The sequence below is a fragment of the Plectropomus leopardus genome, chromosome 2 (genome assembly GCF_008729295.1).
Source record: "Plectropomus leopardus isolate mb chromosome 2, YSFRI_Pleo_2.0, whole genome shotgun sequence".
In the NCBI taxonomy this organism is placed as follows: Eukaryota; Metazoa; Chordata; class Actinopteri; order Perciformes; family Serranidae; genus Plectropomus; species Plectropomus leopardus.
This window is the reverse complement of record NC_056464.1, coordinates 33,546,574-33,565,111: the sequence shown is the minus strand read 5'-3', so window position 1 is coordinate 33,565,111 and position 18,538 is coordinate 33,546,574.

The window sequence follows — 18,538 nt, the reverse complement described above, 5'->3', positions numbered from 1 at the left end:
TGAACCATCAGTCAACTGAGTCAACTGAGAGTGATTCAAGTCAAGCAGTCTTTTTTTTCTGTGCAGTATACATCTGGGTTTGGTGCTCTTGACTTTCATGCTACTCTTTGGTACAGAGTTGTGGACACACAGGTTTTAATAAATGAAATTTGCACTTTATAATTAATTTATTTTACAGGCGATCATTAAAATAAAATGCCGATACAGATAATTGGCAAAATGTCAAATGTTGGCCACGATAATCGGCCAGGCTGATAATCTGTCGTGCCCTTTCTGAGCATCCCATGGATCCTGTTCCAACTTTTTAAACTGAAAAACCAAGACAAATCGTCAAATATTCGTATTGAGCAGCCAAATCTGATTCGATGGGCATAATTCTGAGTCAAGTACAGCCCTGCTAATTTCTCCCTTCATGAATACTATACAGGGTTACATTTTTTAAATTTTTCTTTAATATGTTATCAAGGCTTTAGGTTTTGTTTAATTAAGGGTGAGCTGCTTCGAGTGGCAGGCTGTTTGCCGATAGTGTCTTGGCTTCTGTCAGATGCACCCCTCACTCCTCCACAGCTCTACTCTCTTGCCCAAATATGGTCACTTCTGGCTTTACAAAACCAGGTTGCCAATGGCCGAAAAGCCAAACTCAAGACTTCAAAAGGAGAATCCACAAACCAATGTGTGATGTCACAGTAGCTAAATCCATTATCTTTATGTGCACAATTCACTCTGCAATCCATTCTTTGTGAATTTACCTTTACATTTTTGTGTAGGGTAAAAATGCCATAACAGATCACCAGCGTACCTGAAAACTATCTTCATATTAATAATGGATTTGCATTTCCATTAATGTATTTTATGACCTCAACATTTGGGATAGTAAAACCGAGGTGCCATGAGACTCAAACTATAATGGAGACTAGATGATTAATTCACAGTGTGTATTGAATTTCCCAGATGGGATTTGCTTCAACAAGTAAATGCAATTAGACCAAGGTTGTTGCAGGGGGACAGCGATTTAGACCTCTGAGGACGCTGGTAGCGTGAAATTTCCAAGAAAGAAGTATTGTCATGGATGGTAATTTTGGATTTCCAGGAAGACAACATATTCACAATTCAAATTTACTACAATAACAAGTTTACACTCATACATTAGAGTGCAAACAAAGACAAAATGTAACATACACACACCTGCATCTCATAACAACCACGCAGATGGCAAAAACATCCAACTCACTTCATCACAGGTAATCTAATAATACCACTCCTTCCTTGAGGCGTCCACTCAAAGTCAGATGAGTCTGCAGCTTCACCACTGATGTTTACTTTGTGCCACACAAAACAGAAATGCTCTTTCATCAAAGTCAGCATAAATTAGCTGAAAAACACTGAAAGCTGAGGTGGCTTTGATTGTTTCCTGCAAACACTTTTCCACTTTACATCTTACTATGATAATTCAATTTAGTGGCACTACTGTTTTACATATAATGGTGAAATATCTGCTGTCTCATGGTGGTGGATTTTCAAAAATTAACAAAACATTTTTTTTAATGAAGTTTCTTATTATGAGGAAGAGCCTCTTATTGTATGAAACAGAAAAATATTTGTTAAGGTCTACTTAAATTTCTGCCATTTCCTGCATCACTAGTGTTGCGATACAGATTCATCTCCGACTTTCTCAACTTTTTTGTGATTGGCTTAGATGTCAGGGTATTTCATGAATGTATAAAGAGAACTGGATACAGCATTTGAGGGGGAGCCCTGTTCCTATGAAAGTTCTTAAAGGTGCATGAATCTTAAAAACTCAATTGCTGCATATAAAATTACCCAGAAATTCAGATCTGCTTCCACACTGCAAGACTTTCGTGTAAGGTAAAAACACCAGCGTGACTTTCCGGTTATTATCAAACTGAATAGATCACATTCTGATATGAAACGAGTCATTTCACGGGATTATGAAGCTAAAAAAAATGTATCAACTGATTATTTAACTCCTTTCTCGTCATTCTAGTCAGGGGAAAAGTCTTTTTGGGCCACATGGCATCACGCAATAGATATAATTTCATAGTTTCTCTTGGAGTGATCTTTGACACCTGCTCCATGTCAACGAGATCACCAAAACAGCCCTCTTCCACCTCCGTAACATTGCCTGCCTTCGGCTCTCACTGTCACTGCTGCAGAAACATGCAATGGATGCACTTTTAACATCCAAGCTGGACTACTGCAACAGTATCCTCTTTAAACAACGTCCTAAATAAACTCCAGTATGTTCAGAATCCTGCCATCTGCCATCGGACCAGTACCTGCACACGAACACATCACCCCACGACCTTTTCACGACCTCCACTCGTTCCCAGTTAAACACAAGATTAACTTTAAGGTTCTACTCAACCCCTACAGGACCATGGCTGGCTCCCCCCTATCTTTCTGATGCCTTAGGAGGGGGCATGCAAATCCCCAGGAAATCCCCAAGACCAACCTCCGAACCCTGGGTGAAGAGGGGCGTTTTCAGTTGCCTTCCCCTCTATGTGGAACTCAAGAAACCACATCAAAAATACTCAGACATTTTCAGCATTCAAAAAGGCCGCCAAACGCCCGATGTGACGACAGTAAAATACGGATGGACAAGAATGATATTAGTTAGGGCAAAATCAACACACTTTTTTTCCTTCATGTTCAATTTAAGCTACCACATCACTTCAAGTGGAATTGAATTTGTTGTTCGTTTTAGTGAACGACATTAGTTTTACTATAATGCTGATACAAGCAGAATTGTGACTTTTGTTTGTTGTGACTGGAAAGTTTAAAGTTCAGCTATGACACCACTTTGACGTGGAATTTTAATTATATTACTCATTTATGGTGTTCTGTAGTTTTATTACTATGCTACACTAAAATGATTTTAGAGCAATTTTTGAAGACACATCTTAGTTTGTTTACTTTGTTTCTTATTCAGAAAACAACAACAAATGCACTAAATTACATTGTGATAGGATCCATTAAAATTGTTTTTTAGGTTGTTTACTTTGTTATTTTGTGAAAAACAAAATTTAAAAACCCTTAGGAACTGTTTGGATGCAGACATTTTTCTTGTATTGCACTGCAAAGCTTTTAAACTGTCTAGCATATACACTGGATTGATTGTATTACCTTCAAAGTACTTGACATGTACATGTACAAATATCGGATAGGGACTGGGTATTGGCAGATACTTAATACCAAATGACGCGGGTCGGGGACAAAAAACTTGATTGGGACATCCCGTGAGTGATTACTCTTTTTTTTTTTTAGTTCATCCGATTGTGTGTTGTGTCCAGCCTCTTATCATTTCAGCCCTGCCACTCCACACCTGTCCGCCAGCCGTCACAACTGAGTTTCCCGCCTCAGTTACCTGACCCAGTCATCTTTCCACAAAAGCTGCTTCTCATTTACAATCAGCCTCAACACCTATTGTGTTCACCCTTTCTGTACCGGCTCAAATTACCAATATGTCTCCCTATTACCTCGTCTGATTTGTTTGCCCAGTCTTAGTCTTTTCTCGTTGCTAAGTGCTGTTTTGTAGACCTAGTGAAGACTGTTTTATCACACCTGTCCTCCCTTCTGAGTCCACTTTTGGGGACCAGATGTGTGATACAGTGTTACAGCACTGTACAATGACATGTCATCAACATCGTGCATCCTTCTGCAACCGAGGCATGCTGAGGTGTAAACAAAACTGTTGTAAACGACACAACCATGGAGATCATTGTTTCATATTAAGCGACTCCTGAATGAAATAAGGGACACGGCGGTGGGCTCGCAGTATGGACAGTTGTGTGATTCATTTGTTCAGGTCCTGCTGCCATTGTGGATCTTGCTAAGTGACTAATGCTTGAACTAATATTAGTCATTCAGTTGTAGTAGAGCCTTTTTTTCATTGAATCTATTTTTAACTCACAGCTGCAAGAACTGAGGACAGGAGAAGCTTTTCTTGGGAAAAAAGGTACATATTCAACAAGATAACACGTTTCTGTTCCCGGTTTCTGTCTGCTGATTAACTGCTAAGCAGCTCAGATGAAATGGACTTAGAGATACTTAAAATGGAGATGCCTCACATTGAAATGCAACTAGAGCACTGCCACTGGCGGATATAATGGCCTCTCTGTTGCTGAGGGTAGTCATGCAGATGTCCAATCCCCAAATGTGAGCCCAAAAGTCTCTTGACAGCAAATTTGTCAGTGTAAAAAGCCCTGAAAACGTGTTTGTATGGAGGCAGTAGACCTTTTAGTCTGCCGGCTGGATTAGTCATCCAGGCGTATTAGAGCTGCATGCACAATTGTTTAGCTATGATAAATTCCACTTCCACGACTCAGTATTCTTATTGCATTGCTCGTACCTAATTACCATCAGGCATGTATTTGCACATCATCAGTGATCAATTCAATATGTAAATCTACCAGAGTGAAATACATTTTTAGACCTTGTATATTCTCAGTCACGCCCTTTTGCACACCCTAAATTTCAACCAAAACTACTAACAAGATCAATTAATTAATTTAGTTTTTTTCATTACTTGGAGTCAATATTTTACCATAATTTGTTTAAATGCCAAGACCCATGAATCTGACATCCAGATAACGTATCCAAACACAGACCACATGTTAATACCCGAAGTAAACACGGCTTAAAAGTCACCTGCAGCAAAAATGAATCAGCTGGTTGTGCATTTGAAAGCTCAGTTATTCGGTTTTACTACTTTGTGTTAGAAGTCGAATCTCTTATATAAATTATCCTCCCAAGTAACTATGACAACTTAAGGTCATTTGAATTCCTCCATTACTAAATGTAACAACCCCCAATACGTCACCAAAATAACTTTACTTTGACCAAATAATTTGAGGTGTACCAAATAAAAATACCCCAACAATAAATTTGCAGATTTGTTTGTGCATTGTCTGATCTGCCATGTGGCTAATTTTAGGCCAATTTTCCCAAAATAACAACTGAGGACCAATTTCAACTGTTGATAAGAGATGGGAAATGACTTTTAGTACCAAAATCATAAATACTTCATGTATCCAACCTCCTGCTTGCTCAGCACTATAAAAATGACCAACTTTAGCTTCCCATGTGGTACTGACATAAACATAATTCATCATCTGGCTGAACAAACAGTTTTTAAAGATTAATTACTTTTTATTCAATGGCTTTTTATGGTCATTATTACTGTTATTTACTGTTTTAGTGCTGTCTTTAAATATTCATATGTAGGGTTGTTTTTTTTTTTTTTTTGGCCATTGCCCAAATTACTTTGACTTTGCTTTCGTTATCAAAGTGCCAATCCATTGTGCTTCCATGCATGGCTGATCGTGCTGGGTGTTGTAAATATACATGCCTCATTAAAATTGGTAGTCTGTGACTTTCGTGTGGGACACAGCTGACAATAGAGCAACACCAATATCATTCTCCTGCAGTAAACTTTATGAATCTAATTTAACTGCTGTGGCTCAATTTTACAGAGTTTTATGGATATGGTCCAGCATGTTGTGGTATCACTGCGTGCACAGCATATGTATGCCCATTATTAACCGAGTTTAGGCCTTATCCTGGCTATGGCTTTGCTCGTTTGTTTGTTATATTAACCAAAACAGGTAGATTATCCACTTGGTTAAATCTGGCACAGTTACCTTTGTATTCACTGAATCATGAAGCAACTGAAGAGCAGGATGGAGCCATGATGTGGCTGAGGGAAAGTAAACAAGGATGCTCTAATCCAAACCAGGCTGACTTGAATCAATGCACTGTATCTCAGCTACAGAGCTCCGGGACAAAGAGAAACTATCATGAAAGCAACATCAACCTACTAATTTTACCAGAGGATCTTTTTAAATCACAACTAATATGTGTCTAAAGTTGGGAAGCCTGAAAATTCCTTGTTTTCCTTCAGTTTGTTCTCTACCAACGTTGAAAGCCTGGGGAAAACACATTTTATATCGAGTGTCCACAACAGGAACAGACAGAGTATTGCTTTTTCAACAGCTGCTTGCACAAATTGATTTTCTAGTCTTTGCAGCAATGGCACGTAACTGAAGTGTTAAAAGCAGTGTAAATGTAACATGAGGGGGGAACAAGCCGGTGCTCGAGGGTTTAGTGACCTTGTCAGTGGAGACGCGCCATCAATCCACGTTTACCACGCTGATGTGGCCTCAGATTGTCTTTTGGGTTAAAGAACGATCAGAGGAGCCTCTCCCTGAGACATTGCTACATGATTGATTATTTAAGCTTGGAGATTGTGGTTTACATTGTAATTAGATAGAAAAAAGACATTTTTATCTTATCAGATTTTTATCTTATCTTCTTTACCACCAAGAAACGGAGAGAAGGTTTTAGTGTGACAGTGCATAGATACAGACAGGAAATATCCAATTATGACAAAAAATGGCAAAAAAAAAAATCATCTTTAAAAAGAAGAAACATTTGTTCGCTTGAATGCAGTGTGGATATAACTGTTGTTCACACAGCAGTTGACCCTTTTTTAAGCTCTGCCTCTTTGTGATGGTCCATCAAGCTGTGGGAGCTAACATGGAGCCCACACTGAACCTAACAGCACTAACAAGCAACCATAAATCTAACTTTAGACGTTCTTCTGTAAGCTGACGCGGAAAGAAAAAGACATCATGTCTGTAAAACTGTTGACAGGACACCTTGAACTGCAGACAAAGTCAATTGCGACTCTTTATATTCCGAGTTTGGTAGTTTTATATTTGTAAACTTTCCTGGAGCCAAGAAAAGCAATTTAAAAATTGCGATGCCGTCACCATTTAAAGTCTAGATGAACGCGGGCGGGGCCAGCGTGAGAAACACTACTGCACATATTCAGTGGGCTGGCGAATGCGCCAGAAAAGCAACTTTATAGGAATTAATTGGCATCATCATCTGTCTAGGTATAAGTCAGGTCTATGGCAAAAACCCTACACTTTTCAGGGTTTAATATTTGGTTTTGCAATTCAGAAGAAACATCTCTCTCAATCCTCTCTAACTACATGACCTCCAGACACAACGTTTAGCTTGAAATCCACAAAACCAGTCTGAAAAGGAAGAAAATCTGAAACGACTGCACGAGAGTCTATGAAACACAGCTGTGGCTGTCGGATGCTTGTCGGGACTGCCCGATGCTACATTATGATTGGCCAGACTGCATTCGAGGGGCGGGACTTACCGAAAAGCCGATTTAATTATGATACTCAACATACAGCTGCTTTTACAGATTGTACGTGATATATTTCTTGGCCAAAGCTGTGCAAATGCAGTAAAATCCCTTAACACTATGCAGATTTACAAGGTGCCATTACAGTGATTCTGACCTGTTTACTTCCTCACGCTTCTGTGGAGTAGTGTGTAAAATAAATTGTACACATGAACATACAGCACATACATGTAGGCTTACAATGGCATGTATCACTTTAACACTAGGAATACCCCTCATTGCCGTCACAGTTAAACATTGGATTTATATAAGGGATGGCGACCATCATAGTTCAGTCACTGCCCTCTTACATCTAAAATTACCCGACTACAGCTGCAGACGGAGGCAAATTAATCCCACGCCAGATACAGATTAAATGAGAAAGGGGATAGTCCTGAGTGAGTGGTTGTACATGTGAGGAAGAGCACCACAGTCACAGGAAGAAACACATGGAGGGATTAGTTTAGGTTTACAAGGGAGGGGTTCAGAGGACTAATCTTCACAGGACTTCTGATGAGAGAGAAGTTTAATTGCATAACACGAGGATAAACAGACTGAGGTTTTCTTGTTGAATTTCATCAGTATAAAACTGGAATTTCCCCTCCCATTAGATTGGGAACAGTCATCTGCATATTCAGGTTCAAATGCTTCTCCAAAATTTATTTCACTCCATTTCCATTCAGTGGTCGATTATTTAACTCCTGCTCTGCTCACCTATAGTGTCAGCCCAGAGCGAGAGTGAAAGAAGAAGTGTAAGCAGAGACTAAAATGCTAACAAAATGAAAAGAGGAGAAAAAAACAACCCTGCAGGTTATTTTTTTGTGTGTCACAACCATTATAAGTCAACAGTGGTGCTCCCAGCGCGCAGAGTAAATGTGGGCCCTCAGTAGGAGGGCCCTCCCCACGGATCAGCCAGTGTGAGAGCAGAGAAGCCAAGCACTCTCCTGCTGCAATTAAAAAACAGCCCATCAATAAATGATGAATGTCAAACACAGCATGATGTTTGGCCTGGTAAGCAGACTAGTATCCTATGTAGATTCATGGTCTCAGCAGGGCAGGAAACAAGGGGTGGTGCAGCGGTAACACAGGGAGAGGAGACAAGAGGATGTTAAGAGAACCCCGCTGCAAATGTCACTCCGTCCTTTTCAGCACTTCTCGGAATGTGGCGGCGGATATTCAAGATGCGGCGGCAGCTGTCATTTCTTAAGCCATCCGCTGACATTTGGGATTCTGGGCAGCCTGCCCCGCGCCGGCACAGGAAGCGGGATGGGGGACAAGGGGTGTTCTTCATCAGCCAAGGGCACGGTGAAAGGGATGGCTCTAGTTGATCGCTGTGGCCACATCATCACAGTAGCACCAGACAGAATTACTGTAACTTAACACAGTGTTTTCCACTTAAGGGGCGGACTTGAACTCTGCAAGCCTCTCATCAACTGACCTACAAAGACTAAAGGAAAGGGCTAGTCTTTGGCTATATGATGAAATTATCATTCAACACGGTATTCGTTGGCCACGATTATTTTTATCACCTTTTTTGCCGATATTTAACTGAAATCATGATTTTTTCCTAAACTCAACTAAAGTGCATTTGTTGCTTAAACCTTAGCAACACAATCTCACTCCAAACTCGTCACACGGTGACGGTCGGTCAGTGACCTTCAGCGTCAACCTATGACGTTATAGTTATACTTGCTGTGTCAACCTATGATGTCAGGGTGGGATGACCCTGCACGGTTCCTATGTTTACTCAACAGCGTGGACTGTCACGATTGTTGGGATTAGTCATGGATGGTTAGGTTTAGGCAAACCAGGCAAATAAGGAGTACAAAACACACCCACATCCACACCAACACGGGACGCAAACTCTGAACTCACGTTTGAAAGACGGTTGTTTGAGGGACCCATCCACCTCCCCTCTATGAGTGCATTCGTACGTTATATTACGTGGTTACCCAACCGTTAGCGTTGCCACCGCAAGAATACCTAGAACGTCATAGATTGACGTGGAAGGTCAATGACCTTCCCGGTCTCATTTCGGAGTGAGACCGGGTTGACTTAAGACAAGATGGATGTGAACTCAAGATGCCAAGATCCTGGACTTTTGACACTCAACTTCCTTCCACATTTCCTTTTTCCAAAGCCTGTGTGGTACATGGATGTTATGGGTTTTTTTTTACCTGAAAGAAACCTTTTCTTTGGACACAATCTGAGCAGCAATTATGTTGCAAAAACATCATTAAGAAAGCAGTTTAGTACCATACAAACATAATTCCTCGGAGACATGGTTGTAACTATCCAACACTTGTTATGAATTCTGTGCTACATTCAGTCTCTTTCACCTTTTCTCTTGCTTTTCTATGCCTCACCTCATTATTGTAGCATAATAAACAACATGTTACCATACGTCTGACACTGTACGTGATAACCTATGTAGCCCAAACTCAAACAGGAAGGATGTCTGCTCTTGTTAGCAAACAAGAACAAAAACTGTGCCTATCTGGTGATTCTTTGGTTTTTATGCTGAAAACTTGGAGCAGCAGAAGATTAACAAAGTCATTCGTAAGCTGTGCAATAAACAAGTCAGGACATAAGATGGAAACACCACAAACGTCTTGCTAGGTATTGCAACATGTGTCTCAAGTGCATTGATATTTATGTCTATGTGCTTCTTCAGCTTTTTTTGGACAAAAATTTCTTACATTGTTTTTGTTAAAGGTCCAGTATAGAGTTTAGGGGGATATATGAGTAGAAATGTTATTTAATAGATCAAGTATGTTTTCTTTAGTGTATAATCAACTGAAAGTATGAACTGTCAGGTTTTTGTTACTGACCGAGGAGACCGCCATGTTGCATCACCATGTGTCTACACAAGCTTAAAACACACACACCAAACACCAGAACTAAATGGGGCCATTGTTTTTTTTGCATTGCTCACCATAATACTCAGCCCCTTAATGACAAGCAGTGTCAGATAAATACTGATTTTTATTTTTTTTTTACATGGACTGCTTTATTCAGTTTTTGTACTGCACCACATGTGTTTGCACTGAGGAGAAAGAGACATCTGCAAATAATTCTGCAATAAAAACCTCCTGAATGTGCGGATCTTAAGTTATCAGAGAAAAAAAAGTGAGCAAATATTTGCAGTTGCCAAGCTAGAGATACACTGATTTGTGACATGACTCTACTTTATTCTGTGTTTTTACTGGTCTGCTTGTTTTGGGGATGAAGAGACTTTTGCAGATAACTTGGCTCCAGGTAAAAACAAAAACAAAAAACACCAAAGGAATCCTAACCTGGAGATAATGCTTGGCACATGGGAGAAGTTTCAGCTGGCTGCAATCTGCAATCCTCACTGCTAGATGTCACTTAACACTTTTCATTTAAAGCAATATTATCAGTTGGGGAATTTCAATAACACCAAACCCTCGAATGTGCAGAACACCTGGGAACAATCTGACGAAGCAACACCTAATATTTCATGTCCTCAAATGGCAAGTGCCACCATGTCACCCACATAGCTGTGTTTTAGCTCTGTTTACAATCATGCTTCACTGCCAAAATCAGCAATATTGGTATCACTATAGCATGACTAACTGGCCCTCTCAAGGCTGTGGGAAGGGTTTCTGCCAATTTTACCAGCTGGAGCTGAGTGAGAGTGAGTCAGAGTTATTATTGTTTTAGAAGCTCTCTGAGTGTCGTCCAAGCCCACAATGGTCCACATTCGCTGGGTAGTGTTACTTCCTGCTCGGTCCAACAATAAAAACATTCTGTCCACTTAGATTACACAGTCGCTGGGCAAAACATCGCTGACAGAGCTGTCTTTAATGTCAGCTTTTCGAAGTTACATGAGCCTGCAGCCACATGGAAAGGATGTGAGGATACCTAAGTTCATTGTTGGTACATTTTCTATTACCTTTTGGAACGTCAAGTAAAAGCGTATATATTACTCTTAAAAAAAAAAAAATGCAGCCCTTGGCTTGACTAATTTCTGACTTTCTTGGCAAACAAAATCCGTGAAATGCTAACAGGCGAAGTTATCAAGGCTGACCTTAATTTTTGTTAGGTTGACATTTAAAAGACACATATTTCACCTGACAGGGCTGATATGAAGTGGCAACTTTTTTTTTTTTGTTCTTGTCTTTAAAACCTGACAAAATTGGCTTGATTTCTTTAAGAAAACATGGAAAGAAGGCAACGAACAGCTTAACAAGAAATGGCCCAAAAACAAGCAAGGAATTAGTAAGAAGTCCCCTATAAATAACAAAATAAACATAAAAAACAAAAACAAACAAAAAAATGACCTTTAAAAAGTACATTTTTTGTAACATAATTTGAAATATATGATTCAAAGAATTATATATACATTTTCCTGGACATTTTCTTTTTATTTTTTGTTGCTATTTTCTGTCAATTTTTCCAACATGATTTTTTCCCATATTTTTAAAAGGAAATTAAACTATTTTTCTCAGGTTCAAATGTTCAAAAGGCATCTGAGCGCAGTACAAGAAAACGGATGTCTATTCAGGTATTAAAGAGTTAAAGTTCAATGCAATGTCCACTGATGCACATTTGTATTGTTTAAAAAGTCCAGTGATGCATCGTCAAATTTTTTTCTTTAAGGATATTCATTAAGTCACATAATTATTAGAGGAAAAAAAAAGAAATGCACCAAGTGAAACTACAGAACTTCTACATTTTTGTTACTGTTGAAATTATATTTTAGCCCTTCAAGCTAAAACTCTCTCTTGTCAAAGTGGTTGGTTTTTAATGCTGTGAATAGAAGGATAAAAGGATAGTGCTGCATAAAACTAAGTGGGCATTAAGAAGGTGGATGTTTTCCACTCTGGCTGCAGATATATTTAATGAGAATATGCACAGAAACGCTCGCCATCTGGTTCATCTTGTCGCATTCCACTTTGAAGTTGAAGCACCGGCGGCTGTTTGCTGTAAATGATCGTCAGATAGACTTCGACATTATTGCTTTCTGATGTCTCTGTAATATTTTAAACTTAAGTGTGACTTGATCTAATTCCCCCTTAAGGAAAGCCATTAGGCTTCAATTCATACTGTGCCTGCGTATATGAGTGAAATCCATCAGAGCCACATTTAAAGTGATTCTGTTATCCAGACAGAAGCGATTATCTGCAGAAAACACAGTGAACCAGCAGACATACATGGAGACTATTTTCAGTACAGCCTGTGGTGTTTTTCAAATCCATGTTCAAGCACAAATACATTAGTCAAAGAAAGTTCAGACCTTGTAAAATAAAATGTTTGTCCTGAAAGAAAAAGTCCTTTGAGCTGTCATTCACAAACAGCTGCGGCTGAGGGGCCATAGGTACAAAAACAATGCCTCACTTAACATCATGTCTGATGTCATTCTGTATTTGTCCCAAAGTCCAAAGAACACAACATCCACAGTGTGAGACGTCCAGAATATTCTGCAGCTGTAAGCTTCTGGGCCGTTAAACATGTAAAAATAGAGTTGATGGTCATACATAAAACACTGCATTTACTATTACCGCATTGTGAACTACTATGACTATGAAATATTTATTTGCAGTGTTTTATATTTACAAGCATAAAACAAATGCATACTTATGATTTGCCATCTACATTCATTTTTTCTTAAAATGTAAACATGCTTCATTATTTCACTCCATAGAAACTTAACGGTGTAATATGCAGGATTTTAATTTTTTAAAAAAACTTGAAATGTACAGACTCATACAGAAGTACTGTAATCCCTTTCAATCATCACTTACTGCATGAATCACTTGAACTGGCAGTGTGCTTATCTGCAGAGACTCAACCCCGGGCTTCTATTTCAGGGGTCTTTTCCAGCCAAGGACCCCTTATACATATATATCGTTCAAAGTTAGGTTTCATATCAAACTTGGTCTACACTAACGTGTCTGGCAGGCTAAAATGCCATATATAAAAACTACTTTCATGGTGTATACAATATTGAGCTATTTAAATAATAAGATTCATGACTTATGTGTGTTTCTGAGGTGGACGGTATTTACAAGTCTCTTTCTCAAAAACTTGCTCATTTTTTTGTGGCTTATAAGCTAGCCTATTTTATAATATAAGATATATAACATATATTGCAATAATTCTATTTTTTTGTTTTTTTGTTTGTTTGTTTTTTCATGAATAGGCAGGTATATTTGTGCCTTGCAAGTTGGATTCATGTTAATATGTATTTTCAGACATATTTAACATTTTGGAAAAAAAAAAAGAAAAAAAAAGACTTAAATTAAAACTTCCTACAAAAACACAAATGAATCACAAATGATGCAACATTTCATGCAAATGTGAACACAGCAAAAACAGTGCTGGTACTAACCTTGCTAACAGGACTTTTTACATGTTTACAAATACATTAATGGATGGATTACTTAACAAGCCTACAGTGCACACGCCAAGGGGCCCAAAGTATCAGGGGGCCCCCTGGCCTTCACTTACAAAATGTCACTCAAATAAATATGTGCCGACCAGGAATAGACTCAAAATGACCACAAAAAGACCACAAAGGAATGCAAAACAACTGCAAAAACGGGCAAAACTACCACAAAGAGACACAAAATGACTACAAAGCAATACAAAACTACAAAAAAGGATTCAGGGTTACCCCAAAAGACACAAAACAACCACAAGGAGATACAATGTAACTACAAATAAACACAAAGCCACAAAAAGTTGCATAACTACAAAGATACACAAACCACCAAATAGTTTTTGTGTCTTGTTCCTTCGTAGGAGAGGTGGTGGGGACCTTTGCATGTGCCGAGGGACCTATTGTCTCAAAATCCGCCCATGCACCGATGTACAATTACTCTTCCACTAAATTGAGCAACAGAGGCGTCAGGTCACTGCTACATAATTCAACACTTCCCAGCCCAGTTGGACCAGGCATGCTTTGACAGTGCTTCAATTGTGTTTTTGCGTTTTTTTAAACAATGCTTGTGAGCGTACTTTTTTTGAGAATTAAGGAGGAAAAACTCAGTTTTCAAAAACCCTCTTGTAAGTGTGGACTAGGTTTTAATACTGGATTATAAAACAATCTACTTTGAAAGTGTTGTTTTTTAACATTAGAAGTGCTATTGAGAACGATATGTCTTGTTGCCCGTAGACATACAAGCCCGAGTTATAACTTTGTTTACAAAAAAAGAAATCCTCAGGGGACCTTTAACTTTCCCATGTCAGCCCTGAAGTATTATATTTTTGGGATATCAATAAGAATACTACATAGTTCCTCATTTTGCTGGAGACCCTGGAGAACCTCTTAGTGACCTCTGTGGGTCCTCAGCCCAAACCTTGAGAACCAGCTGCTTGAGCACATGCCCGTGGCTCTGTTGACAGGGATGTTATGAAATGGCACAGTGAGATTTAAGCTGTCACTGGTCATTGTTGCTTCAGCCACTGTGTCCCCGTCAGCTGTCGGGGGTTTCTGTGCGTCAGAGGGAACAGAACCATGACTGAGCTTTGCAAAGTGAATCAAAGCTTTGTGTGCACTGGATTGACGGGCAGCTGTAAACAACCTCGAGCAAAAGTGCGGCGGTATGATGTGAAAAAACACAAAACCACACAGAGACTCACGGTCCACTGTCAGTTAACAGTGGAGTGTGCTGATCTGAGACACGAGAGGAGTTTTAAGTTAAGTTGAGTTAAAAGTTTAATTTATTTCTGTCACTTTCAACTTATTGAGGTGAAGGTGAACGCCTATCAGCTGTTTGAATACATTCATTATTTAGTACATTTCCGTTTTGATTCACACAGAATGAAAGTAACACGATAAAATATATGTATGTTATAAAGCCCGAAGATCCAAATAATAATACACACTACGGTGTTTTTAACTCAGTTTTTAATGTTTTAATCATTGGATGTATAAATATTATTTTTACTTAATAAGAACTTAATATTTAAATTTCCTTATCCAAACTACTTGTGAAAATACAAATTAACCTTAGTACATATGAAATACCTCTAATTTGGAACAAAATCAAGATACATCAAGCATCTTATATTTTTTAATTTTCTAAAAAGTAACTGGTAAGTAACCGGCTTACTGGGCAAAAGAGGGCCCTCTGACCCTCACCTACTGAATGTCACTCAAAAAAAACACATAATGACCAGGAATCAAATCAAAATGAGATGCAAAGCAACTGCAAGGAGACACAAATAACAACAAAAATTGGCAAAACAACCACAAAGAGACACAAAATGACCCGAAAATATATTAAATTACTTTAAAGAGACGTTAAAGACAACAAGATGCATAACTACTACAAAGAGATGCACAAGAATGTGGAGAATATCCCTATCTAGAGCCAGTGTTTGGTTTGTCCATTCTGGGCTTCTGTAGAAACAACATGGCGGCCTCTTTAAAAGAGGACCCACTCACTATGTAGAAATAAATGACTCATTCTAAGGTAACGAAAACACGATTTCTTAGTTTCAGGCGATTATACACTAATGTAGACATACTTACAAATATTATGTTCCATTACTGCCAGCATATCTCCCTAAATCCTATGCAGTGGACCTTTAATTGTGTTTTTTTTAATTCCACCGAATCTCTAAATGTGAGAGTATGTGAGTTTAATAAAATAATTTGTTGCTTGGTTCATGATAATTAGCTCAATTGTTGTAGCTCTTATCTGCAGCAAGAAAACTGGATTCGTTATTGTTTTGAGACTCAAAAAAAGACACACACACTATCGATGTCTTTACAAATTCATATGCAATGGCTGCCTACATTTCACTTTAAATTATTTAGCTTGTGCAATTCAAGCATTTTAAATCTTCCGTGTGAAATGTCACACCCTGAGGAATGACACAGCTACACTGTAAATCGCAAGCTGTTTTCATTATGGGATCTGTTGAGAGTTAATTGAGCCCGGCCCCGGTGGCTCACATGATGCCTTATTACTCTCCATCACTTCATCAAAAGGTCTCGATCCCTCATTCGTGGCCAGCTGGCTATTTCAGAGCGAGGCCAGCGCTGCAGAAATCAAGACGGTGTGAGGAGAAACCATACAAACCGAGCAGCAACATCCTTTCGCCTCGAGGATGAGCTCTGATTAACCACGGCCTCCTAACTGTGTCATCTCGCAGCATGAGAAAAAGCAGGTGAGAAGAAGAGGAAACACGGCAGAAACGCCGAGACAGAGGGAGGAAAAAGCAGAAGAGTGAATGTGAAAATAAAGAAGATTCAGAGGAGAAAAGAAATCCTGGCTGTAGCTTCTTACAACAGAGGATTAAATCATAGCTGCACAAATCTGTGACAACTTCCCCTCGTTTTTTCCGCTCACGTTGTTTGCCACTTGACGATGAGTGTCCTGCCCTGTCAACCCGGGACTCTCCCCTGACTTGTCAACCGCCAACACACACCTCCCTAGCCTTGCCAACTGCCAGGGCAAATGAGATGGTCGGTTGATCTCGCGGAGGGTTTGTATTACCCTCATGCAACCGAGAAGCTCCGCCGCTCTCTCTCAGCTGTGCTATTGAGGGAAGTGTTTATGTGGCGATCGGGGTTTAACTATGCCCTCGCATGCCGGAATTTGTGCAACTCTCTCGCCACCAGATGTAGTTGCCATCTGTACGATGTCAGCAACTCAGTCTGAACATTTTCTGTCACGTCACTGTTAACGGCCTAGCAAGTTTGTCCCCTGGGCTAGAATTTGGAAATGTGTTGCAATCACAGTTTATCTGGTATTTTAAGTTTTACATGTTGTAATAATAATAGTACTTTTTTTTTGGATAGCGCTTTTCTAAACCAAAGTTACAAAGTGCTTCACAAAACCAAACCGTACATTACAAGAGCTTAAGGAAAAACAACATCAACCCCATTAAAACATACATTTCACATACATATTAAATTTATACATAAGTTATGAAGTTATACAATGCCTGACTGTATAAGTATGTTTTTACACGGTTTATGAAATGAGGAACTGATTGGGCTGTTTTGATGTTGATGGGAAGTTTATTCCACGGTTTTGGGTTAGAACTGTGAAGGCGTGATCCCTTCTGTTTTTAGTCTGGATTTCGGTACATTTAATAACATCTGGTTGTCTGATTTAAGGGGTCTGGAAGCAGAATAAAGGGTTAAAAGTTCTGAAATGTAAATTGGAGCCAGACCATTAAACATAATTATTCGTTAAACTACAACTTAATCCTCTAACAGGAATTAACAGCATTGACATTTTTGTGATCAAATTGCTTTTCTAAAAACCCAATTTCATTTTATACAGATGTGTTTATATGATGCATCTTTGTATTTTGATTACACTTATTCTATTCAATTCATTTTTTTCTATATTAAATTGACTATTTGTTTTTTTCTTCCATACACTTTTAAGAGATGTTGTCACTAGGTTCATTATTATCTTTGTTTTTTTTTTTATTTATTTTTTTTGTTTATTTCGTTATTGTATGAAGTTTTTTTTTTTTTCAGATTTCTATTACATTACATTGACTTTTGCACTTTTTACATTTTATTGAACTAGATTTTTTTTCTTAATAAATTGATGCATTTTGTCTACAGTCTATAATGTATGATTTTTTGCAAAGGCATTTCTTAGTCTGACTGTTAAAGGGTTAAACTATTGAAGGTCCTAATATCCCTCTTTAATGTCTCTATCTCTCAATATCTAACTAATCCTTTACTTATGTGATCAAGCTTGAGCCATGCTAACATACCATTCTCATGCACTGTTCATACGTATACCTTTGAAAAGCAATACACAATTAATGTAAAACGCACGTAATCATGAGCCAGTGATTTGCTTAAACCCATATAATCAGGAAGGCTGGAATCATGTGACCAAGGCACGGACGGCAGTAAAGAAGGAAGCGGTATAAAGAACAAAAGTCCGTTAAAGGGCAGGTTTGAGTGGTGAATGGCTCACGCAAAACAGCTTCTTTTCAGTAACCTAACCTACATAACTTTACTCTGGACATAACGAAAAGTACATAAGGTCGCTGCAGGGGTACGAATTTGTCATAAAACTGTCGTATGTGGATACATTGCTTTTTGAGGCTGTATTTAGGCATTCAACCCAAATGCCAGAACAAATTTTAGCATTGTACATTTCTGCAAACCAAAAATACGTAGCATTTGTACATTATTATGAAGCAGATTTGTTGAAACTTTGATTTCAATGTGTGTTTAGGTCTAGGCACAAAGCACTTGATAATGATGAAGGAAAAGGTGATGTTTTCGCTTAAAACACCCAGTTTTGGTGGAACAATCACCACTGAAAATGCTGCAGATGTCTCGTTGAAAACCAAACGCTTTTCATG